The 25,212-nt window shown below is 40.5% G+C and overlaps 1 protein-coding gene across 5 annotated transcripts in view; it reads left to right on the plus strand.

Moving 5' to 3' along the window:
- Positions 1 to 25,212, plus strand: part of srpk2 (SRSF protein kinase 2) — a 252,861-nt gene that overhangs the window by 26,233 nt on the left and 201,416 nt on the right. Inside the window, exon 2 of one of the 5 annotated variants that reach the window (XM_078553209.1) lies at positions 7,870 to 7,927. The exons of the other annotated variants lie outside the window; for them this stretch is intronic. The gene's annotated coding sequence lies outside the window, so the exon portion shown is untranslated. The remainder of the gene's footprint in view (positions 1 to 7,869; positions 7,928 to 25,212) is intronic. 5 annotated transcript variants of the gene reach the window in all.

Raw genomic sequence — 25,212 nt, forward strand, 5'->3', positions numbered from 1 at the left:
CAAGGATAGATCCTTGTAGGACACCACAGGTAATGGTGTGGGTGTGGGTAGAGAAGCCATTGCAAGTAATATTCCAGCTAAAGTTAGATAAATGAGAACAAAACCATGCAAATGCAGTCCAGCTGGATAACAGTGGAAAGTTTTGGAGGAGGGCACTGCTTGATTTGGTATATAAAGAAAGTGTTGAAAAATTAGGACTTTTTCATTAGAACAAAGGGAAATATGATATAATTGTTCAGAATTATGATATGAGACAGAATAGATAGAAGCAGAATGTTTTCAGAACTTGGAAGTATAGAAAAAGGGGTCTTTGATGCAAGATAAGGGAATTAGAAGAGAAAACAAGAGTAAATTCTTCAAACATACAGTTGAGATGGTGTGGAATGCAAATGCAGGGTAATAGGTGAAGAAGAAGCTATGAAAAGAAAGACCATAAGACGTAGGAGCAGAAGTAAGCCATTTGGGACCCATCATGCCTGCTCTGCCATTCTATGAGATCATGACTGATAATCTTCAACTCCATGTTCCTGCCTTTTCCCCATAATCTTTGATTCCCTTACTGATTAAAAATCTGTCTATCTCAGCCTTAAATATACTGAACAACCCAGCCTCTACAGCCCTCTGCGGTAAAGAATTCCACAGATTCACTGTCCTCTGAGAGAAGAAATTCCTTCTGATCTCTTTCTTAAATGGGTGACCCCTTACTCTGAGATTATGCCCTCTGGTCCTAGACCCTCCCACAAGGGAAAGCAATCTCTCAGCATCTACCCTGTCAAGCACGCTAAAAATCTTAAATGTTTCAAAATGGTCTCCTCTCATTCTTCTAAACTCCAATGAGTTCAGGCCCAACCTACTCAACCTCTCCTCCATAAGAAAACCCCTCCAGACCTGAGACCAACCTAATGAACCTTCTCTGGACTGCCTCCAATGCCAGTACATCTTTCCTTAGATAAGGGGACCAAAACTGTTCACAGTATTCTAGGTGTGGTCTAACTCGTGCCTTGTATAGTCTTAGTAAGACTTCCCTATTTTTATATTTCATTCCCTTTAAAATAAAGGCCAACATTCCATTTGTCTTCCCTATTACCTTTTGAACTTGTATGCTAGTTTTTTGTGATTCATGCACAAGGACCCCAAATCCCTCTGTGCTTTCTGCAGTCTTTCTCCATTTAAATAATATTCAGCTCCTCTATTCTTCCTGCCAAAGTGCATAACCTCACATTTTCCCACATTATATTCCATCTGCCAAGCTTTTGCCAACTCACTTAACCTGTCTATATCCCTCTGTAGACACTGTATTATCCTCACCACTTGCCTTCCCACCTATTTTTGTGTCATCCGCAAACTTGGTGATAGTACATTCATTCCCTTCATCCAAGTCATTAATATATTAATTTCCAGGACAAAGCCGCCTGCTCGATTAGCACCACATCCACAAACATTCACCCCCCTCCACCCCCGATACACAGTAGCAGCAGTGTGTACCATCTACAAGATGCACTGCAGAAATTCACCAAGGCTCCTTCGACGGCTCCTTCGACAGCACCTTCCAAACCCACGACCACTACCATCTGGAAGGACAAGGGCAGCAGATAGATGGGAACACCACCACCTGGAAGTTCCCCTCCAAGTCACTCACCATCCTGATTTGGAAATATATTGCCGTTCCTTCACTCTCGCTGGGTCAAAATCCTGGAACTCCCTAACAACACTGTGGGTGTACCTACACCATATGGATTACAATGGTTCAAGAAGGCAGCTCACCACCACCTTCTCAAGGGCAACTAGGAATGGGCAATAAATGCTGGCCCAGCCAGTGAAGCCCACATCCCGTGAATGAATAAAAATAAAAACTTGCTTGGTTAACCATGGTTGGTTTATCCCTTTCCTAGAATCCTTCATCCTCACTGGGATATATCTTTGCTGTGAGTCATAAATTATTTTCTTAAGGGTTTGCCATTGTTCATCAACTGTCTTTTTTTACTAAAATCCTTTCTCAGTCCACTCCAGCCAACTTTGCCCCCAATCCTTTATAATTACCCTTATTTAAGTTCAGCACAGTTGTTTCCAACCCGAGTTTCTCCCTCTCAAACTGAATGCTAAATTCTACCATGTTATGGTCACTGTTTTCTAGGGGATCTTTTACTCTGAGATCACTTATTAAACCTGTTTTATTACACATTACCAGATCCAAAATAGCCTGATCCCTGGTTGGATCCACAACATATTGTTCTGGGAAACTGTCCCGAATACACTCTATGAATTCTTGCTCATGGCTACCTTTGCCAATTTGATTTTTCCCAATGTACATGAAGATTAAAGTCACCCATGATTAATGTATTACCTTTTTTACATGCCCTCATTATGTCCTGATTTATTCTCGGTCCTACAGCATAGCTACTGTTAGGGGGTTTATAGCCTACTCCCACCAGTGTTGCCTTCCCCTTGTTATTTCTTAACTCCACCCATATGTATTCTACATCTTCTGATCCAAGATCATTTCTTGCTTTTATACTTATTCCATCACGTACTAACAAGGCTACCTCACTACCCTTTCCTTCCTGCCTGTCCTTTCGAAAAGTCACATACCCCTGAATATTTAATTCCTAGCTTTGATCTCCTTGTAACCATGTCTCTGTAATGGCTATAAGATCATACCCATTAACCTCTATTTGCACCATTAATTCATTAATTTTGTTCTGAATACTACGTGCATTTAAGCAAAGAACCATTAATTTTGCCTTTTTATCATTTTTTCCTCCTTTGACTCTATTTGCTGCTTTTTTTTAATGTTTAGATACTCTGTCCTTTCCTGTCACACTCTGGGCATCATTTCCTAAACGGCTGCCCTGCAATGCTGCCATATCCTTTTACTTTGTAAGCCTACATATCCCCTCTCCAGACACACACACACACACACACACACACACACACACACCCCCCCCCCCCCCCCCCCCCAAAATTTAGTTTAAAGCCCTCTCTACAGCCCTAGTTATTCGATTCACCAGGACACTGGTCCCACCATGGTTCAAATGAAGCCTGTCCCACCGCAACAGCTCCCTTCTACCCCAGTACTGGTGCCTCTGCCCCATGAACTGAAACCCATTCCTCCCACACCAATCTTTGAGCCACACATTTAACTCCTTGACTTAATTTAACCTTTGTCAGTTTGCCTGTGACTCGGGTAGTAATCCTGAGATTATTGCCTTGGAGGTTCTGCTTTTTAATTTAGCTCCTAACTGTTCAACTTCTTTCAGCAGAACCTCCTTTCTAGTCCTATCAATGTCGTAGGTACCAACGTGGACAACAACTACTGGATCCCTCCCCTCCCGCTGCAAGTTTCTCTCCAGCCCTGAGGAGATGTCCTTAACCCTGGCACTGGGCAGGCAACACAGCCTTCGGGACTCGCTCATGGCTGCAGAGAACAGTATCTATCCCTCTGATTATATTGTCCCCTAGCACTACCACGTCCCTCTTTCTTCCCCGTACTCGAATGGCTCCCTGTACTAAGGCTTGCATCTTTTTAACCACCTTTTTATGCCAGCAGGTTGTCCCAAACTGCTTTACAGCCAAAGTACTTTTGAAATGTAGTCACTATTGTAATGTAGGAAACGCAGCAGCCAACTTGCAAACAGCACTGTGAACACGACCAGATAATATTTTTTTGAGATGTAGATGGAGGGTTGAATATTGGCCAAGACAGTGAGGATAACTGTCCCTCTTCAGCTTAGTGCCACTGGTTCTTTTCCATTTACCTGAGAGATCAGATTGGGCCTCCATTTAAAGCTTCATCTGAAAGATGGCACCTCTGACAGTGCAGCATGCCCTTAGTACGGTACTGTTATGCCAGCCTTGATTTTTCTACTCGGGTGTAATTGCCAGCATTCAAGATTAAATTATTTAGGTGAATCAAGGAAAAAGGGATATGGAATATCCAGAAAGATGCAGTTAGCCTATAGACATAACAAATTTAGGGGTATATGTTATTTGTACTATTTTGCTCACATTGAGTGTAAATTCCAACAGGCTGGTTAGGCTGAATGTCAGTACCTCTCCAGTTCCCCCTCCAAACCCCACTACAGTACCTCCTATAGGCTGCTCCTACCATGCAATTCTTCTTACAGCACCCTCATGGCAATTTCCATCCTCATCCTCCTTTCATTCCTCATCACTTCCCCAAGCCCCCAGTCACATTGGCTGTCTTCCTCCTGCCCCAATGTCTGACAGATCTATTCCACAATCCCCACTCTTTCCACTGATCCAAAATCCTCCTCAACAACAGCAGCTTCCAATTATACAGCAACTTTAACATCCCAGGTCACTTTGCAGGAGCATTATCAAACACAGTACGGCACTGAGCCACATAATGAGATGTTTGTGCATAATCAGTCGCAGAGGTATGTTTTAAGGAGCATCTTAACCAGGAAAGGCAGACAGAGACGCTCAGGTTTAGAATGGGAATTCCTGCAATTAGGACCTCAGCAATTGAAGACACAGCCACCAATGATTGTGATGAAAATCGGGGACATTTAAAAGGCTAGAATTGGTGGAGCTCTGATACCCTGGAGGGTAGTGTGGCTGGAGGAGGTTGTAGAGTTAAGGAGGGTTGAGGCCATGTAGGGATTTGAAAGCAAGGATTAAAATTTGAAAATTGAGGCATTATCAGACTGGGAGCTAAGATAGGCCAGTGAGTGCATGGGTGGTGGGTGGATAGGACTTGGTGAGTTAGAATACAGGCAGCAGAGTTTTGGATGACTAAGTCTGAGTGCAGAAGATGAGAGTGTATTGGAATAGTCAAATGTAGAGGCAGCAAAGGCATGCATGTAGGTTTCAGCAGCAGATGAGTTAAGGCAGGTTCAGAGTCAGGCAGTGTCAAAGCTAATAGTAAGTAACGTTAATGGTGGCACACATATGTGGTTGGAATGTTGCCTAAGGATCAAATATGAACTGAGATTGTGAACAGTCTGGCTCAGCCTCAGACAGTTATCAGAGTGAGAGATGGCTCCATGGCTAGGGAATGTGTTTGCTGAGTTGGAGGGAATTTGTGCTCATCCAGCACTAGATATTGGACAAGCAGCGTGGTAAATCAGACAGTGGAGGGATCAGGAGAAGGGGGTACTGAGATAGATGTGGCAGTTGTCAGCGCGCATGCGGAACCTTATGTGTTTTTGAGTGATGTTGCTGAGAGGCAGCATGTAGATGTGAAATATAAGGGATGCAAGGTTAGATCCCTGGGAGACGCCAGAGGAAACAGTGTAGGAATAGGAGGAGAAACCATTGCATCACTTGCAATGGTTGGATAGACGAGAATGGAACCAGTTAAGTATTGCTGGATGAGGGGTGTTAGAGGAGGATGGCATGATCTTTACCCCACTCCTTCCATTTTCCACCTTCGCCTTCCTCGGATTGGTTTCATTATCCCTTGCTTCGCTTGAAAAATATAAATTAGTGTTGACTACAATGCAAGAGGTTGACCGGTAAATCAGTAGTGGATATTTACCTTTGAAGTATTTACCTGAATGTTCAGGTTTTAATCCTTTTTTTTACAATATTGCTCAACTGAAATTCCTAAATTATTGAATTTATGAAGATATTATGTGTTATGGTTGGTGGATGCTCAGTAAAATATGAACTTTTGCCTAAAGTTAATTTGAATTATGGTGTTTAATGATAGTTGAAATGTGCTTCATTTTCTACACTAAATTGTATATTGAGACCTGCCACTAAATTGTTTATTGGATTAACATGCTATGATTCACTACTCTAGTAGACAACAGAAGAGATTTAGTGGACACAGAAATATGAAATTATATTTCTTTGCATTGCTTCAGAAATTGCTGGAAAATAAAATATCCTTGGTACAATCATGTTATACAATCTCATGAATAATAGTTCACATACATGATGATGATTATTTTGAAGAACAGCATTGAGTATTAAATTTGTAAAGGTTGGTTGTTATGATCCCAATAGGGATTGTTAACATTTAAAGAGAAATTCAAACACCAAGTGATTAACTGAAAGAAATGACACCACAAAATTTCATGTTTTTAAGCAAAAACAAATTTTTACTTTTTTTGTATACAATAAAGAAAGAATGCACTACTAACTTAACACTATGGTTTATAATTATATCTGCTATGAATCCAATTTTAATTTTACTTTCCCCCCACTGAAGAGTTCCCTTAGGAAATCTTGAAGGTTTGTTCATTTCTTCCTGGGCCCAACCCAAAGGTATACCACAGGTCTCCTGAATTCACTTTGATTTTTCCTCAGTGTTCCAGCTATTCTATGAGGTATGAAATTACATGGGGACCCTTCCATTAGCTTTTGGCTAAGCAATGCTCCAACTTTTCCTCAAAACCTCACAACTGCTGCCTTCTCAGCTCTAACTTGGGCTTCACTGCATTCTCCAAGCTAACTGCTTGTTTTCACTGTGATGGTTACTATGGATTTCTTCCTCTAGCTCCAAGCTAGGCAAATCTTCCAGCATATTTTCCTCTCTCAGACTCTGTCTCCAAACTGAGCATGAGCTTCCACCCACATTCTGCGATGTGAATGATACAGTTAGTATTTTCTCTGCTTAAGGTGCAGGTCTGGCCAACAATTGTCTTTTTTTCCCCTCTTAGCTCAGTGAGCTGCAACTGTCTGTTCCCAAACTGATCTGTTGGCTACTTGTTTCTGTGAGAAAACCCCATAGATAAATGAAGCAAAAGGAATCACCTTGACTCCCACAGCCCACCTCCATGGTAATGTGGCATATTTGGGATGTTCCACACAGAAATGTAAATGAGCTATCTGTTACCTTTAAACCAGACCTTTTAATTCTGGGACCCACATGAATAATTTATATCTCTAATTGAGTTTACAACCCTCTCCCAGAATTGCTAGTCCCAACAAGGAACTCCTTTGTTTTTCTTTCATCTGGGAATTATATAAATAATTTAAATCGTTTATTGAAATAATGATAGATACCCTGGCTGTACCAAAAGGTCCAGAGAATGGTCATCCATTCGTTAAGTTTTCTCACTTCCAACTGTGACCTTGTAAGATAGACATAGGTTATCTTTTAACTGTAATTAACTCAGGCTTGTTTGATTTGCATTCACTTTAGGGTTGTTTACAAGTTCTTAACCAAGTGTATCCATTTAACCGTTAACACTTTAATCCCCAGCCTAGTAGTTATATTTCTAAAACTATAACTCATTTCTCTAAATCAGGTGAATTATGGAATCAGATATTCGCAACAATGTAGAAGTGGGATCCCAAACAAAGTGGAAACAGTTATCATAATGCAACCATTTAATTTAAATTGTTACATGAATGCTTGTGATGATTGAATGCCTGCCATGATTGACTGATATGGTGAACATTCATTTGGACTCCATGGTTTCAGCTTTTGCTGTTGGTATCCTATTAGATTACTCATCTATTCTGATGGTAAATTACCTGTGTGGTGATCCTCATCCATGGTTCCGTTTTTGATCTTATAGTGTCCTATCATACATAACTTCACGAATAGGGAGAAAGAGAAACTATCTGAATTACTATGGGCAAGTTTCACATTTTGACTGGTTGGTGAGTTCAAAAAAATAAAATTCTCCTTTCATTGAAAGTCACCTGCAGCTACAATTTGAACAATTTTTGATGAAAACATCATGTCTATGGTTAAACAGCTTTTTGTTTTTCCTGTGCCTGGATTTTCACAATTACATTTTCTGAATCCATAAGGTGAGTCTTTGTGATTTGGTTATAATAATGGCTGGTTGATATGAATGCGAGTAGTAATTTAGTGTGACGAATATGGTGTTTTCTCATGGCCTAGAGGAAATTGGTACAGTGTTTATTTTTTTCTCCCCCTTTCTTTAGGTGTCCCATGACTAGATACCATTTCTCACCAAGAGGCTGAGCTCCTGATCATAAGGAGGTGCGTGAGAGCAGTCTGGGGTGTTGTCACTGTTTGTAATTGTTTCTAACCTAGCTTACTTTTATTCTATAAGGTATATTCTAAAATATCTTCATAATAATGGGATTCTTCAGGCCTATGTTGTGGAACCAACCAGGGAGCAGGCTATTCTGGATTTGGTTTTGTGTAATGAGATGGGATTAATTAATGATCTCATAGTAAAGGATCCTCTAGGGAAGAGTGATCATAGCATGCTAGAATTTCAAGTTCAGTTTGAGAGCGAGAAACTTGAGTCCCACACTAGTGTTCTGGAGTTAAACAAAGGTAACCACATAGGCATGAGGGCAGATTTGGCCCTAGTGGACTGGACAGGAAGACTACAAGGTAGGACAGTTGATGACAGTGGCAGATATTTAAGGAGATATTCAATTCCTCCCAAGTAAAATATATCCCAATGAGGAAGAAAGATGGTAAGAGGGGGAAAAAACATCCATGGCTAAGCAAGGAAGTTTAAGATAACATAGAGGCAAAAACTAAGGCATACCAAATTGCAAAGGTTAGTGGCAGGCTGGAAGATTGGGAAACTTTTAAAGATCAACAAAGGGTTACTAAAAAAATAATAAAAAGAGCAAAGGTAAATTATGAACGAAAACGAGAACAAAATGTAAAAATTGATAGCAAAAGCTTCTACAAGTATATAAAAGGAAAGAGACTAGCTAAAGTGAATGTTGGTCCCTTGGAGGATGAGACTGGGGAGTTAATAGTGGGGAACATAGAAATGGCAGAGATGCTGAATCAATATTTTGCCTCAGTTTTCACTGTGGAGGACACTAGTACCACCCCAACAGTAACAGGTAGTGCAGAGGGTATAGAGAAGGAAGAACTTAGAACAATCACCATTGCTAAAGATAAAGTACTGAGCAGTCTATTGGGATTAAAGGCTGACAAGTCCTCAGGTCCTGATGGCCTACATCCCAGGGTCTTAAAGGAAGTGGCAGCAGAGATGGTGGAAGCATTGACTATAATATTCCAAAGTTTCCTGGATTCTGGAAAGGTTCCAGTGGATTGGAAAAATGTTAATATAACACCCTTATTCAAAAAGGTGGGGGGGGGGAGGCAGAAAGTAGGAAACTATAGACCAGTTAGTTTAACGTGTGTCGTTGGGAAATTGTTGGAATCCATTATTAAGAAAGTAGTAATGGGGCATTTGGAAATTCAAAATGCAATCCATCAGAGTCAGCATGGTTTTATGAAGAGTAAATCATGTTTGACTAATTTGCTAGAGTTCTTTGAAGATGTGACAACCAAAGTGGATAATGGGGATCCTGTAGATGTAGTATAACCGGACTTCCAGAAGGCCTTTGATAAGGTGCCACACAAAAGATTAATACACAAGATAAGATCACACAGAGTTAGGAGTAATATATTAGCTTGGATAGAGGATTGGCTAACCAACAGAAAGCAGAAAGTCGGAATAAATGGGTCTTTTTCTGGATGGCAAGCTGTAACTAGTGGGGTGCCACAGGGTTCGGTCCTTGGGCCCCAACTATTTACAATGTATGTTAATGACTTGGATTCAGGGATAGAAGGTAATATAGCTAAATTTGCAGATGGCACCAAAATAGGTGGGAAAGTAAGTTGCAATGAAGAAATAAGAAATTTACAAATGGATATGGACAGGTTAGGTGAATGGGCCAAAATTTGGCAGATGGAGTTTAACGTGGATAAGTGTGAGGTTATCCATTTTGGTCGGAAGAATAAAAAGGCGACTTATTATTTAAATGGAGAGAAACTTCAGAATGCTTCAGTGCAGAGGAATCTGGGTGTCCTGGTGAATGAATCCCTGAAAGCTAGTGTGTAGGTACAGCAGGTAATAAAGGAAGGCAAATGGAATTTTGACATTTATTGCTAAAGGAATAGAGTATAAAAATAGGGAAGTGTTGTTGCAACTGTACAAGGCATTGGTGAGACTGCACCTGGAGTACCATGCACAGTTTTGGTCCCCTTACTTGAGGAAGGATGTAGTTGCATTGGAGGCAGTTCAGAGGAGGTTCACTAGATTGATTCCAGAGATGCGGGGCTTGTCTTATGAGGAGAGATTGAGCAGTTTAGGCCTATACTCGCTAGAGTTTAGAAGGATGAGGGGAGATCTAATTGAGGTATGAGAGATGCTAAAGGGGATAGACAAAGTAGATGTGGAACGGATGTTTCCTCTTCTGGGGCATTCTAGAACGAGAGGCCATAGTTTTAGGCTAAGGGGCGTTAGATTTAAATCAGAGATGAGGAGGAATTACTTTTCTCAAAGGGTTGTGAATCTGTGGAATTCACTACCTCAGAGTGCAGTGGATGCCGGGACGCTGAATAAATTTAAGGAGGAGATAGACAGATTTTTAATTAGTAATGGGTTGAAAGGTTATGGGGAGAGGGCGGGAAATTGGAGTTGAGGCCGAAATGAGATCAATCCTGATTGTATTGAATGGCAGGGCAGGCTCGAGGGGCTGAATTGCCTACTCCTGCTCATGGTTCTTTCTTATGTTCTATGTTAGGATTCAGTATAAAGTATCAGAACCATATTTTGTATAGTCTTTACAAAACCTGGTCCTCCATGCAGCCCCCCCTCCCCGACCTGCCCAATATGCTGTGTATCCTCTTTCAAGTTGTTGGTTGAAGAGGTCTTCTCCATGGCTATTACCAAATTCCACCATGTGGCAAGCGCATTGATGTTACACTCTACCCATCAGAATGGCTAAAGAGCAACTAAAATTCGCCACTGGAAGGAATGAGTAATAAGCAGTGAATGCGACTCCATAACATAATATTTATATATCAAATTATTTAGTACAAAAGATGTTCAGCAAAACCTTTGTAGTAGGAATGGAAGAGAATATGCTAATTCTTGTCAGATTGGTCTGTTGCTTCTTCCTCATTTTTTAGTGCTAGTTTGTGATGTTTCAGGATTTGTAGTTGAACTTTTGAGTAAATTCTACTCAGAACAACATTGTGTATATGAAAGCAAAATACTGCGGATGCTGAAAATCTGAAATAAAAACAAAAAATGCTGGAAAAACTGTGGAGCGTCTGTGGAGAAAGAAATAGAGTTAACGTTTTGAGTCTGTATGACTTCAGAGCTAAAGAGAAGTAGAAATGTGATGGATTTTATACTGTTTAAGAGGGGGTGGAGCAGTTGGAGCAAGATAGAAGGTCAGGGATAGGTGGGAGCTATGGAGAGATTGACAAAGATGTCATGGACATTAGACAAAGGGAGTGTAAACGGCAATGATAAAGACTAAAGAAGGCGTTGATAGTGGCATAAAGGTAAGAGCAGAATGTATTAATAGCAGAACAAGGGTCAGCGCTCTGTGAAAGCACAACATAGAAACCAGTGACAGATGGCCCTGTGGGGTGGGGTGTTGGGGAAAAAGGATTAAATAAATTTTTTTTAAAAATTAAATTTAAAATAAAAAACAAAAAAAAGATTAGTTTTAAAAAGGGGTGAAGATGGAGGACAGAGTTCATGGTCTGAAGCTGTTGAACTCAATGTTAAGTCCAGAAGGCTGTAAAGTGCCTAATCGGAAGATGAGGTGCTGTTCCTCCAGTTTGCATTCGGCTTCACTGGAACATTGCAGCAGGGCAAGGATGGACATGTGAGCATGAGAGCAATATGGTTTGTTGAAATGGCAAGTGACAGGAAAGTCTGGGTCATGCTTACAGATAGATCGAAGGTGTTCCGCAAAGCGGTCACCCAGCCTGCATTTAGTCTCCCCAATGTAGAGGAAACCGCTTTGGGAGTAGCAAGTACAGTAGACCAAATTGAAGGAAGTGGAAGTGAAGTGCTGCTTCATCTGAAAGGAGTGTTTGGGGCCTTGGATGGTGAGGAGGGAGGAGGTAAAGAGGCAGGTGTTGCACCTTCTGCGATTGCATGGGAAGGTGCTGCGGGATGAGGAGTTAGGGATGGTGGAGTAGTGGACCAGGGTGTCTCAGAGGGAATGCAGATGGGGGGGCAGGGTGAGGGGAAGATGTGTTTGGCGGTGGCATCATGCTGGAGTTGGCGGAAATGGCAGAGGATGATCCTTTGAAAGCAGAGTGTAAAGTGAGGACAAGGGTGACCCTATCATGGTTCAGGGAGGAAAGGGTGATGAGGGCAGAAGTGCGGGAAATGGGACAGACATGGTTGAGGGCCTTGTCAACTACAGTCGAGGGATCCTTTAGTTAAGGAAAAAGGAAGACATGTCAGAAGCGCTGTTTTGGAAGGTGGCATCATCTGAACAGATGCGACGGATGCGGAGGAACTGAGAGAATGGGATGGTGTCCTTACAGGAAGCAGGGTGTGAGGAGCTGTAGTCGAGGGAGCTGTGGGAGTCTCTGGGCTTGTAATGAATATTGGTAGACAGTCTATCACCAGAACTGGAGATAGAGAGGTCAAGGAAGGGAAGGGAAGTGTTGCAGTATAATTGTCCTGTACTGATCATATAGCATGTTCTTGGTCAGGATAATTGCCCTAGTCACAAACTTAGGATGAGCCCATTCTGAACGCATGATATTCATTAAGCACCCTGTGAAGTATAGGAACATTTATCCATGAAGCGCTGCCTAAAATGAAATTTCAGGATACTTTGGAGCAGGACGGGAAAATGAAAACACTTTCAGATGATTGTACTAATAACCTTCTCTCATAATATTGCTTCAAAAGGAATGCTTGTGAAATATTCCACATGTATGAACATTTCAAGGAGTTTTTCACAAAATAAATATTTTAGTCAGTAACATTGCCCCTTGGATTTGCTTCTAACAACAGGCTAAACAGTTGGGTATACTGTGGGTTTATAGTCCATTGTTGAACAATGAAGGATCAGATTACTGTATTTCAGACAGAACTGCACAAAAGAACTTTTATTCCCTTAGTGCCACATAAAGCCTTTTTCATTTATGATCATGCATAATAAGAGATCTTATCTTTCAGCATTCAGCATTTTAAATAGAAGCAGTTAAAGTAATTTTAATATGTGCATCAAACCAGAAGGTGGATTGTGGAAAAGATGTTTTACTTATGAGCCATGGTTGAAATTGCAAAAATCACCAGCATTTCAAATGAATATAACAACAGCTTGCATTTACATAGTGCTTTTAACAATAAAATGTACCAAGGTGCTTCACAGAAATGTTATCGAAAAAATTTGATACTGTGTTTGCAAAGGAGATATTAGGACAAGTGGCCAAAAACTAGGTGAAAGAGGTAAGTTTGAAGCTGCCTTAAGGAGAGGCAGAGATGTTTAGAGAGGGAACTCCAGAGTTTAGTGCTTAGGAGCATGAAGACATGGCCTCCAATGGTGGAGTGATGAACATTGGGGATGTGCAAGAAGCCAGAATTGGAGGAGGCTGTAGAGAGCATAAGAAATAGGAACAGCAGAAGACCATGCATTCCATTGAACCTGCTGCACCATTCAGTATGATCTTGGGCATCAATTCCACTTTCCTGCCCATTCCCCATATCCTTTGATTCCCTGAGAGACCAAAAATCTGCCCATATCAGCCTTAAAGATATTCAATGGTGCTGTATCCACAATCCACTGAGGTAGAGAATTCCAAAGATTCACAACCATTTGAAGAAATTTCTCCTCATCTCGGTGCTAAATGATCTGCCCCTTATCCTGAAACTGTGCCCTCTTGTTCTCTTGTGGAGAGAAGACACTGGATTGATGTTTTTTTGCTCCATTCTTAATTCTTACAAGTTTTTTGATTCGACCAGGGATCGGAGATTTGGATCATAATGTTGTGCATCTTCTCCCTAAATATTGACAAAAAATGAAAACAGTAAAACTTGGCAGGAAAGTGGTTAAAGTTTGGGATAATGTGGCCATTCTAGATCTGTAAATTTGCTTTGAAAACACAAATTGGGATATTTTTATGGAGGATGAAGACCTAAATAAATACACAGATATCATAAATGATTATATCATCTTCTGTGAACAGCTTCATGTCCAAACTAAAACAGTTAAGATCTATCCAAATGAGAAACCCTGGATTACAAAGGACTTTAAAGTAATAATGAAGGAACGACGAATTGCATTTAGTGTAGGAGACCAAGACAAACTTGACAAACTAACAACCAAGGTGAGAAAGGAAATTCAGAATGCAAACAATGCATATAGTTAGCTGCATAACTGTTTTCAGACAAATAATTCCAGAGATGCATGGAAGTATATGCATAAAATGTCAGACTTCTTGGAAAGAGAGAAATTATCCCTTTTTGTCTGCAGATAATCCTCGAGATGTTGCGAATGAATTGAATGGATTTTTTAGCCTTTTTGAAAGTGAAGATCTTGAGGAACATGTCATTCTGCAGCAGGCTTCACTTTGTGAACTAGAAGAATCTTGGGTTATTTATCAACAAATAGGAGGTAGAGAAGCAACTCAAGCAAGTGAATCCATGGAAAGCATGAGGCCCAGATCAGAACAGCAGAAAAATTCTTTTGGAATGTGCTCATCGGTCATCTGTCTGTTCTCTCAGAAAACATTCAACACGTGTACTTTTCCTTGCTGCTAGAAACCGGCCATTATCATCCCAGTTGTTAAGAAGTCATGACTGCTGAGCTGAATGGTTACCGATCGGTTGCTCTTACGCTGATGGTCAGAAGTGTTCCGAGCGCATTGTGTTAAAACATCTTTTAGATCCTCGCATTCCACATATTCATCAGTTACAGTTTGCTTGTCAACCTCATAAATCCATGGATGATGTTGTTGTGACCTTGGTCCATCTGATCCAACAGCACACTGGTGGATTAGGCAACTATGTTCACACTACCTTTGTGGATTTCTCTTCAGCTTTTAATACTATGCAACCACTCAAGCTTATTGAAAAATTGTAAAACCTTGATTGTACTCTCAATCCTATTTTCCTACTTTGGATCACTGAGTTCCTTCACAACAGGACCCATTTGATGTAGTTTCCAGGATTTACTCGCAGCCCATGTTAATGAATGCTGGATCTCCTCAGGGTTGGGTGCTGTCACCTTTATTTCATTCTCCGTACAAATGATTGTCGATCAGAGTACAGCGACATAATGACCCTGAATTGCACAGTTGGTACAGTACTTGTGGGTCTCATCAGGAATAATGAAGTAAACTATTGGAACTTGGTGGAGAAGTTCATAAAATGGTGTAATAGCAATTCTCTTAAACTGAACGAAAACAACTCACAAGATCTAATTATAGACCAAGGGAAAAAGCCAGTTAATGATATTGTTCCTTTGAAGATTCATGATGTAGACATTAAAATAGTTACTAACGACAATTATCTAGGTGTCAAAGTAGATGATAAGTTGAATTGGAGGGAACAGTGTACAGATGTTGGGACCAAGGGACATGCACGATCACAGTACCTCGGAAAGCAGACTTTTTAAGGGTACAGGGATTATTGAACCAGGCAGGAAGGTTATTTGATGAGCAGATCTTTCATGGCAAAATCTGCTCTTGAAGAATTTTGACAGAAGTAGAGTGTCATGAACAACGAGAATCGCTCCCTTGTTTCAGCATTACTGCTGGTTGCATTCTGGGAAAAGGCTACAATCCTTCAGATTCCTGAACTTGTTTGTGCCATTCTCTATAAGAACTTTTAACAGGAGTTTGATTTATGGATGAGGATATATGCTTAGGGTGGGACTCATTATTTCAATGTATTGGAATAGTTCTTAATACATTTTAATTAAAGTTATACCCCTGTGATAGGGTAATTTTCTTTTATTGTTATCATTCATTTTTATGTAATTTTTTAATGGACGAGCAGTGTACCCAAAATGAATTTCCGTATGGACAATAAAGTAATTGAAATTGTAATAGATTCCCCAGCCAGGAGAAACAACATCTCAGCACCACCCTGTCAAGCCCTTCATGATCTTGAATGTTTCAATGAGATCATCTCTCATTTTTTTAAACTCCTGAGAATATAGACCCAATTTATTCAGCCTCTCATCATAGGACAATCCTCTAATCCCAGAAACCAATCTAGAAAACTTCGACACCTAGATACTTGTCATTAGTGTTAGGAAGTAGAGAGTTATATACGTATTTGGATGTGTGAAGAATAAGATATATCTTTAAGTTTAATTTGTGTTTCCCTGTTGGCGTGTTAAAAGGAGAACTTGAATTTTAATTTCACTTTAAAAGATGTTTGCATTTTAATTAGATTACTTACATACACACACACACACACACGTAGAAAGTAGCTTGGTGGCAGTTGCTCATTCTGCTTTAAGGTGAAGGGAGAGTTTAAGTCTCTCCAGCTGATGTACTGGCAGACTGCTGAAGAAAATAAGTAAGAATCTTAGATGAGTTGCTCTAAAGTTAAAATGACAGTGAATGTCAAGTGAGTTCTGGATCTCAAGGGAGATACGAAGTTGTCAGCAGCCTACTGGGAGAGGATACTGCAGAGAGAGAAAATTTCCGAAAAGAAGTGAAAGGCCCCAAAGCCAAGGAGTGAGACAGAAAGGAGGGGTCACAAGAAGACCTTCTAATCAAAGGGAACGAACAGCAATCTGGAAAAGGTCCTGTTAAGTGAAGTTAAGAATGAAGAGCAGAGAAAGGCTTAAGGGGAGAAGCTGCAGGATCTAGACTCAAAACAATATAGGCTTGTGAGAAGCCAGAAGATCCAAGGAGACAGCTGAAGGTCTGTAACTCTTTACTATGGGCATGTGAAGCAGTGATGTTCTGTTTGCATGGCTGAGCATACAAGAGGGATTGTGTGGAAGGAAGCTTGAATGCACGTGGTGATCCAGGGGAAAGGAACATTGGAAGGAGAATTTGAAATCCTGGACGTGGACCCTTGTGGAAGGCATCAGAGAGAAAGTGGTGTTTGGGAGAAGATTCCAAAGTAAGTTTTTCGAGAGTGGAGATTGGAAACTCTCATGTGACAGGTGGAGTTCAGTGAGACCAGTTGGCGCTCAGTGTGACAAGTGTCTGGGGGGAGTTGAGAGATCCATAGCATCTGTTTGGGGTGGCCCTGTCAGTTGGTTTCAGAGTGTGATGTGTCTCACCACAGGTTGCCGATTGATTTACATGAACTGTGTACTTACTGTGGACATTAGAATATAAGAGCTTTTGTAACTTGTGTTATTCTTACAGTCTATGTATATCTGTAAAGGTATAGTTGTGGGTGAAGGAGTATTGTAATATAGTTCATCTTTCCCTGTTTAATAAATGATTTATTCTTTTGTTAAAGCTTTATCAGCCGACTCCTGTGGCTCTGTTCAGTAGCCACTCTCCACGTATCTAAATAAAAAATAAAAGTTAGGATCTATCAAGCTGGGTTCCACCCTGGAATCTGGCTTTTCCAATAGTAATATCAGCTGGGATCATAACATTGATAACTATTGCAATGCCTACATCATGAATCTTCACAGGAACAATACTGTTAACTAGCTTTTTCCTAAAGTATGTCACTAGTTCTTTCATCTTGTTTTTGTTCAGTTTAAGAGAATTATTATTACACCATTTAATGAACTTCCCCACTGTGTTCCTATAGTTTTATTGCCTCAAATGCAAGTATATTCTTTCTTAAAACTGGAGACCAAAATTGCACACACTATTCCAGGTGTGGTCTCACTAAAGCTCCGTATAATTGCAGCAAGACTTTTTTATTCTTGCACTCCAAAACATGCCATTTGCTTTCCTAACTGCATGTTAACTTTTTGTTTTCCTTAAACAAGTATACCCAAGCCTTTTAGCTCAACAACATTTACAAGTTTCACACCTTTAAAAAAAATATTGTGCTTTTCTATTCATATGCCCGATGTGCCATTGTTGTCCACTCACTTAACCTGTCTAAAGGGGGGTGAAAAGAGGTATCAGCAGCATCTTGAAGAGCAGTCAAAAAGAAGTGCCGGAAGCGGTCAGCAGCATCTCGAAGAGCTATCCAGTCCAGTCCAGTCTGTGGCTTCAGAGTAGAGTGACCATGTTCTGAGAAAAATTAAACAGTGACCTTACAGGAAAACGGTTAATTTATTTTTCTTAATTAATTTATAATTAATTAAAATAATAAAGATGGCATGGTAGGTGATGTGCTGCAACAGCAGAGTGTGGGAGCTCCTGCTCGCCGGAGTGATCCAGGGCTAACATGTAATAAATGTCTACAGCTTAAGGAGCTTCGGCTCAGAGTTATTGATCTAGAGGCTGAGCTGCAGACACTGTGACACATCAGAGAGGGGCAAAGTTACCTGGACACTTTGTACCAGGAGGCAGTCACACCCCTTAGGATATGGTCTTCTGATTTGGTCCGAGACGGCGGGTGTGACTGCGAATGAGGCAAGTACGGGGACCTAGAAAGTAGAAATAGAGGAGCCTCAGCCTTTGCAATTGTCCAACAGGTTTGAGGTTCTTGCAACCTGTATGGATTAAAGTGGATGTACGAACTGACCATGGCATCATGGTACAGGAGGACATTCATGCGGAGGGAGTAAATAGGAATGTAGTAGTAGTGGACAGGATAGTCAGGGGGACGGACACTGTTCTCTGCAGCTGAGAGCAAGAGCCCAGAAGGCTGTGTTGCCTTCCAGGTGCTAGGGTTCAGGACATCTCCTCTGGGCTAGAGGAAAACTTGCAGTGGGAGGAGGAGGATCCAGTGGTCATGGTTTCCTTAGGTACCAATGACATGGGTAGAACTAGGATGGAGGTTTTGCTTGAGGAGTATGAACAGCTAGTGACTAAATTAAAAAGCAGAATCTCAAAGACAATCATTTCTATCCATTTACTAACCAATCCTCTATCATTGCTGATATATCACCCCCAACTCCATGAACCCTTATCTTGTGTATTAACTTTGTGTAGTACCTTATTGACTGCCTTTTGGAAATCCAAGTATAATACATCTACTGGTTCCCCTTTATCTACCCTACTAGTTACATACACAAAAATATCTAATAAATTTGTCAAACAGGGTGCCCCTTTTGTAAAAAATGTTCTAATCATACTGTGCTTTTCTGAGTGCATTGTTAAGACTTCCTTAATAATAGATTTCAGTACTTTTCTAAAGACTGATGTCAGCCTAATTGGCCTATAGTTCCGTTTTCTCTCTCCCTTCTTTCTTGAAGGGTAATGCTACATTTACTAACTTCCAATCTACTGGGATCATTCCAGAATCTAGGGAATTTTGAAAAATCACAGCTAGTGCATCAGCTACCTCCTCAGCTGCCTTTTTAGAACCCTAGGATTTAGGACATCAGGCCCTGAGGATTTGTTAAATTTTAGACCCTTGTGTTTCTCCAGTACTTTTTCTCTGCTGATACTAAATACCTTAATTTCCTCACACTTTAGTTTCTAGGTTACCCTGTATTTCTGCCAAGCAACTTGTGTCTTCTACTGTGAAGACAGACACAAAATATTTGTTCTATGCCTCTGCCATTTCCTCATTCCCCATGATAATTTCTCTTGTTTTTGCTTCTAAGAGACTAACATTTACTTAGCTACTCTCCTTTTTATATTCTTGTAAAAGCTCTTACAATCTATTTTTATATTCACGGCTAATTTACTCTCATTCTATTTTTCCTTTTTATCAACTTGTTGTGGCCCTTTGCTAGTTTCTAAACACTCCCAATCATCAAACTTGTACTACTATTCTTTGCAGCATTATAAACCATTTATCTTTATTTGTGCCACTAGTTCATTGATCTTATTGCAGATACGCCGTGCATTCAGATAAAGTGACTTCATTTTCATTTTTTTTAAAACCAATCCCTGCATGTACCTTACTCTATGAACTTTTACAGTTAAACCCTTTGTCTCTTCCTGTCTCACTCAACTTGTCTTTACCCACACCAATGTCCTTTTCTCCCTTCACCTGAACCCTCCTCTCCCTCTGTTAGTTCAAAGTCATTTTTCCCTGACCTGACCATATTTGCTGGTGCACTCTTAGGTTTGTATGCTCTGTCCCTTCCTGTCACAATCCGGTTACCATTGCCTGTATCTTGCACTAATGCCTTGCTCTTTCTCTTTACAAATCTCCTCTCACGTGAACCCTTCCCACACTATTTAGTTTAAAGCTCTCGCAATGGTACAGCTCCCTCTTTCCCCAGTACTGATACCAGTGCCCCATGAATTGAAACCCATTTCTCCCACACCAATATTTGAGTCAGGCATTTAACTCTTTGATCTTATTTACCCTATGAAATTTGTTTGTGATTCGGGTAGTAATCCAGAGATTACTACCTTTTTGGTTCTGCTTTTCAATTTAGCCCCTAGCTGCTCATACTCCCTCAACAGAACTTCTTTCTTAGTCTGACTCTTGTCGTTGATACCCACATGCATCGCAACAACTGGATCCTTCCCCTCCTACTCCAAGTTCCTCTCTAGTCTGGAGGAAATGTCCTTAGTTCTGGCAATACAGCCTTCAGGACTCGCGCTCTTGGCTGCAGAGAACAGTATCTATCCCTCTAATCATACTGTGCCCTACTAAAACGGCATTCCTGTTTACTTCCCCACTTGAAGGGATCCCTGCACCATGGTGCTGTGGTCAATTTGCTCATCCACTCTGCTGTCCCTGCTTTTGTCCACACAAGCTGCAAGAACCTCAAAGCGGTTGGACAATTGCAGGGGCTGAGTCTCCTCCATTGCTCCTGTCCTGAAAGTATAATAATTCTCATAATATTATTGTGGTTTATTGTAAAAGTACGTTAATAGTGGGGTTTGGATAGTTTGTGTGTATTAATTGAATTGGAGACAGCTGATCTTCATGAAAAGGACGCTAGGTTTGAATTGCTAAATACATAAACATGGCTGAAGCTTTAGAAGGTGAAGTGAAGAGAATTTGCACTTTGAGTTAAATCCGGGTACTTTGAATTTCAAAGAGACGGTAGGATGTTACACCTAGCCAGAGAAGCTAGGTCTAGCAGTGTGTTTATTTTTCCCAAAGGTTACTGATAAATTTTTTTGTGGTGCTAATATATTATGAGAAAGATAAAGTTCTAAAGACATATAGGAACAGTGGAATTTGCATTAAAAGGGAGAAACATGTATAAAGGAGAAGAGGCTATGCGTCAGAGGGGAAGGCATTGCCTGATCTACCAGAAGTGCGAAAAGCCTCCAGTATTTGTGCATTAAGCTGCTGTCTACAGAAACCAAAGCTGGGAAAAGCCACTTTGAATTCTGCTGTCCGGGGCATTGTGGTGATTTGCCTGGAGCTGTTTAAAATCTACTCTATTTTTTAACCGCTGCCTTAACAGGGGTGTAACTGGAAGCCAGGTTAATTAGGGGTTTTAGGAGTTATTATAGTAGTAATTTGTAGACCTTTGTATGTGCTTGAAATCTTTTTTAATAAATGTATAATTTAGTTTTGTAAAAAATCTCTAGAGCCTTGGTGGACTTATTATCACTGAATTCAGGGCACGCATCGCAAAATACAAATTGCAAAATCGTTGTGACTGCGTGATCAAGTTTACCTTGTTGATTTGATCCGCCTGGCACACATCATTTGCCACATGATAACACCTACTGGGTCCACAGACCTGTGTCAGTTGCAGTCACACCCTCCTGTCCCTGACCATGGACCAAATCAGAAATACCTAGCCTAAGGGGTGTGACTGCCTCCTGGTATATAGTGTTCATTGAAGCATTACAGTGCCCAAAGCTCAGACTCCAGCTCACTAGATCTATGTCGAAGTCGCTTGAGCTGCGGACACTTAGTGCAGATGTGGTTGCCATGGATCACAGTGGTGTCCACTAGCCTCCACATGCTTACAGCTGAAATACATCACCTGCCCTGCCATCTTTATGGTGTTTTATTTAACTAATTAGGTTTCAGGTTTGGAAATATCACTCAATCTGTTAGGATCCCAGTAGGGACTAGTAACTTATTTTTCGAAATAGAAAAAATCTGAAATCCCAGTTATTTACTAAAACAATGATAGTTTTATGGCACAGCAGATGGTAAATGCTGAGCTGCTCAAATCCCAGAGGGAAACTTGAAACAGCTGCCACAGCTATTTTGCAATTTGTATTTTATTTCAAGATGTATACCTTGAACTCAGTCGTAATAAGTCCACAAAGACTTGAGATTTTTTACAAAACTAAATTAAACATTTATTAGCAAAAGAAAAGATTGCATACATAGATCTATAGATTACTACGATGATACCTCCTAAAAGCCCTAATTAACCTGGCTCCCAGTTGCACCTCTGTTAAGGCAACAGTAAAAACAAATAGATTTAAACAGACCCAGGCAAAGCAACACAATGCCCTGGACAGTCACATTCAAAATAAGTTTTCTCAGCTTCGGTTCCTGTAGATAGCAACTTGATGCACAGAGGCTGGAGGCTGTTCACACGTGTTAGATCTTAGAATGCCTTCTCCTTCTGACAAATAGCCTCATCTCCTTTATACATGTTTCTCCCTTTTTAATATAAATTCCTTTGTTCTCATATGTCTTTGCAACTTTACGCTTCTCATAATATAAATCTTTCATAGTACTTATTATCAGTTACCTTTGGGAAAAATAAACACACTGTTTGGCTTAGCTTCTTTTAGCTAGGTGTAACATCCTACCATCTCTTTCAAATTCAAACTACTCTAATGTATTGAAAAATGCAAATTTTCCTTTCACCTCACATTTTAAAACTTTAGCCATGTTTACGTATTTAGCATTTTAAACCTAGCTTCTATTTGATAACTCAAAACCTCCAGACCAGCTGTCTCCAATTCAATTAAATCCATTTCCCCACACACGTCCACACAGAGAAACTAATCCAAGCCCCACTGTTAACCCACTTTTAGAATAAATCACAATATTATGAGAATTATTATATTTTCATGACAGATATCTCAAGATTCCACAGTTTAAAACAGGAGAATTTTTACTATACAAGAGTCAAACAAAGCAAACACTAAATACTATCTTAGATAACCTCCTATACTCTAACATCCTGAATGAACATAAATTAAACATGAATTAACAGGGAAATTGTGGTTGATTATAAACTATAAAGTATACATCCAATGGCAAATACAGCTAAGACAGACCTTACGAATTGGCTCAACAGTCCACACAGCGCGTAGGTTATTAAACTCAGTCACAAAATCCTTCAAAACTCTTGTTGTCTTTACCAAAAATTTTAGCTCCTCTCTAGGATGTAGCCTGATCCCCTGCCAACAGCAGCACACAACCAACCCGAGTTTCATGGGCACAGTCTTCACAAATGGCAAATGTCTACAGAATCTCCTGAACTCGATCTAGATCCACCAATGTTATCCAGTATCAGAAACAGCTTCAACAACTTATTCTCAGCTTCTGGATCTGGACTCTGGTCTTGTTCAGCTTCTCCACTGCACCACTGGACTCATTAGTCACTACTACTGAACTTGAATGGCTTTGTATCTCTTTATATAGCCTCAACCTATTTCAGCCTGCCCAGAAGTTTTGGTTTCCAAATCTCAGTTGCAGTTTTTGTTTCCTTAGAAACTAGGAGTCTCAGTTTCTTTTCTCTGTTTCTTTTTTTGGTTTCCCTTTTTCAGTTTGTGTTTTCAATTAGGGCCTCATGAAACACAAGCCTGGCAACCATGGATTCCATGACAACTGTTATCTGTGTACTAAGTAGTTTAACTAGCTAAGCTATAAATTTAATGCAATACTCGTATCTCCCCAGTACTGGTTTAAACTACTGCCCCTGTTTAGAGGGATAAAATCTTAAAAGTCAGCAACCAATCACCTATCTGCTCACCTAATTAATGTGTGTGAACACTCACCAGCTACTGGAGGTTGAAAAGTAGGTATAAAATTCAACACCACCTCCTTCCACCTACACCAGATATATCCCACCTACACTAAATTCCCAGGTTAACACTCATTCCTTATTGCACATGAGCCTCGTGATCTCCACTGTGTGGTCGCAAAACCTGTCTGCTTTTATAGAGTGCTGGTGACTCGCACCCAAGTTGCAACTGCTAAGTTAGCTTTTTTGTTGTAGTAATTAACACCTATTTGGGCAACCACTTTCAATTGATTGACAGATAACTTCCACTGCCAGGGGTTTTCTGTTAAACCAGGCTTTTTAACTAGCTTGCAGTTTTAATGTTTTAAATCAGAACCTGACAGTTAAACTAAATTATAGCTTGAGAAATACTTACCCACCTGCACCAAATTCCCATGTTAACACTTGTTCTTCATCTCACTCGGGCCTTGTCTTCTCCATGCTGTACCCCCATTCTGAGGAGCTTACAGAGATGGGGAGGGTCAAGACCATGGAGGGATTTGAAAACAAGAATGAGAATTTTGAAACTGAGACTCGCTTAACTGCAAGTCATTGTAAGTCAGCAAGCACAGGGTGATGGCTGAATGGGACTTCGGAGTTAGGGCAAGGGCAGCAGAGCTTTGGATGACCTCTTGTTTAAGGAGGATAGAATGTGGGAGGCCTGTCTGGAGTGCATTGGGAAATTCAAATTGAGAGGTTGCAAAGGCATGAACGAGATCTTCAGCTGCAGTTGAACTGAAGCTGGAGCAGAGTCGGGTCATACTAGGCTTAAAGTAAGTAGCCTTTGCGGTAGTGTGGGTTTATGGCTGGCAGCTCATCTCTGGACCAAATATGACACCAAGGCTGCAAACAGTCTGGTTCAGCCTCAGTGGCAAGGGAGAAGGATGGAGTCAGTGGCTAGGTAATGAGGTTTGTGGCAGGACTGAAATCAATAGCTCCAGTTTTCCCAATATTTAGTTTGTGGAGATTTCTGCTCATCCAGTACTGGATGTTGGACCAACAGTCTGGCAATTTTATGGTTTGATGATGTAGATCTGGGTGTCGTCAGCGTACACGTGGAAGCTGGCATTTTTTGAATGTTGTCGCTGATGGGCAGTATATGGATGTGAAATGAGAGAGGGAGAGCACTGTTGAATTTCTCAATGGTTATGGGCTTTTAACCATAATATACACACTTGTTGAATCTACAACCAATAGCGGGATTGAATTGAAATCGGGGAGCCAAAAGTCTGCTTATGAATAATTTTTCTATCTTGATTGTTATCATCTAATTTTTCTCTGGAATTTTTATGGAACTTGTGTGATTTGAACCATTCTAGATGCTGGAAGTGTTTTTTGATGAGTTGACTGCTTTGAGAAAATGTTGCCTACCTTTGAAATCTTTATCAGCAGTATCTGCAGATAAAGATGATGGATGCAGGGAATAAAAGTAAAGTTTTAAGTGACCCCTTGCCAAGAAATATCTGGACTCATGGATTAATATAGGTACCATTGCAAGCTTGCACCAATTGATACAAATTTATAGTTTGACTGCAGACAAACATTTCTGTAGAAAAACATATTACTGGAAACATGAAG

The sequence above is a fragment of the Cetorhinus maximus genome, chromosome 12 (assembly GCF_964194155.1).
Source record: "Cetorhinus maximus chromosome 12, sCetMax3.hap1.1, whole genome shotgun sequence".
Lineage (NCBI taxonomy): Eukaryota > Metazoa > Chordata > Chondrichthyes > Lamniformes > Cetorhinidae > Cetorhinus > Cetorhinus maximus.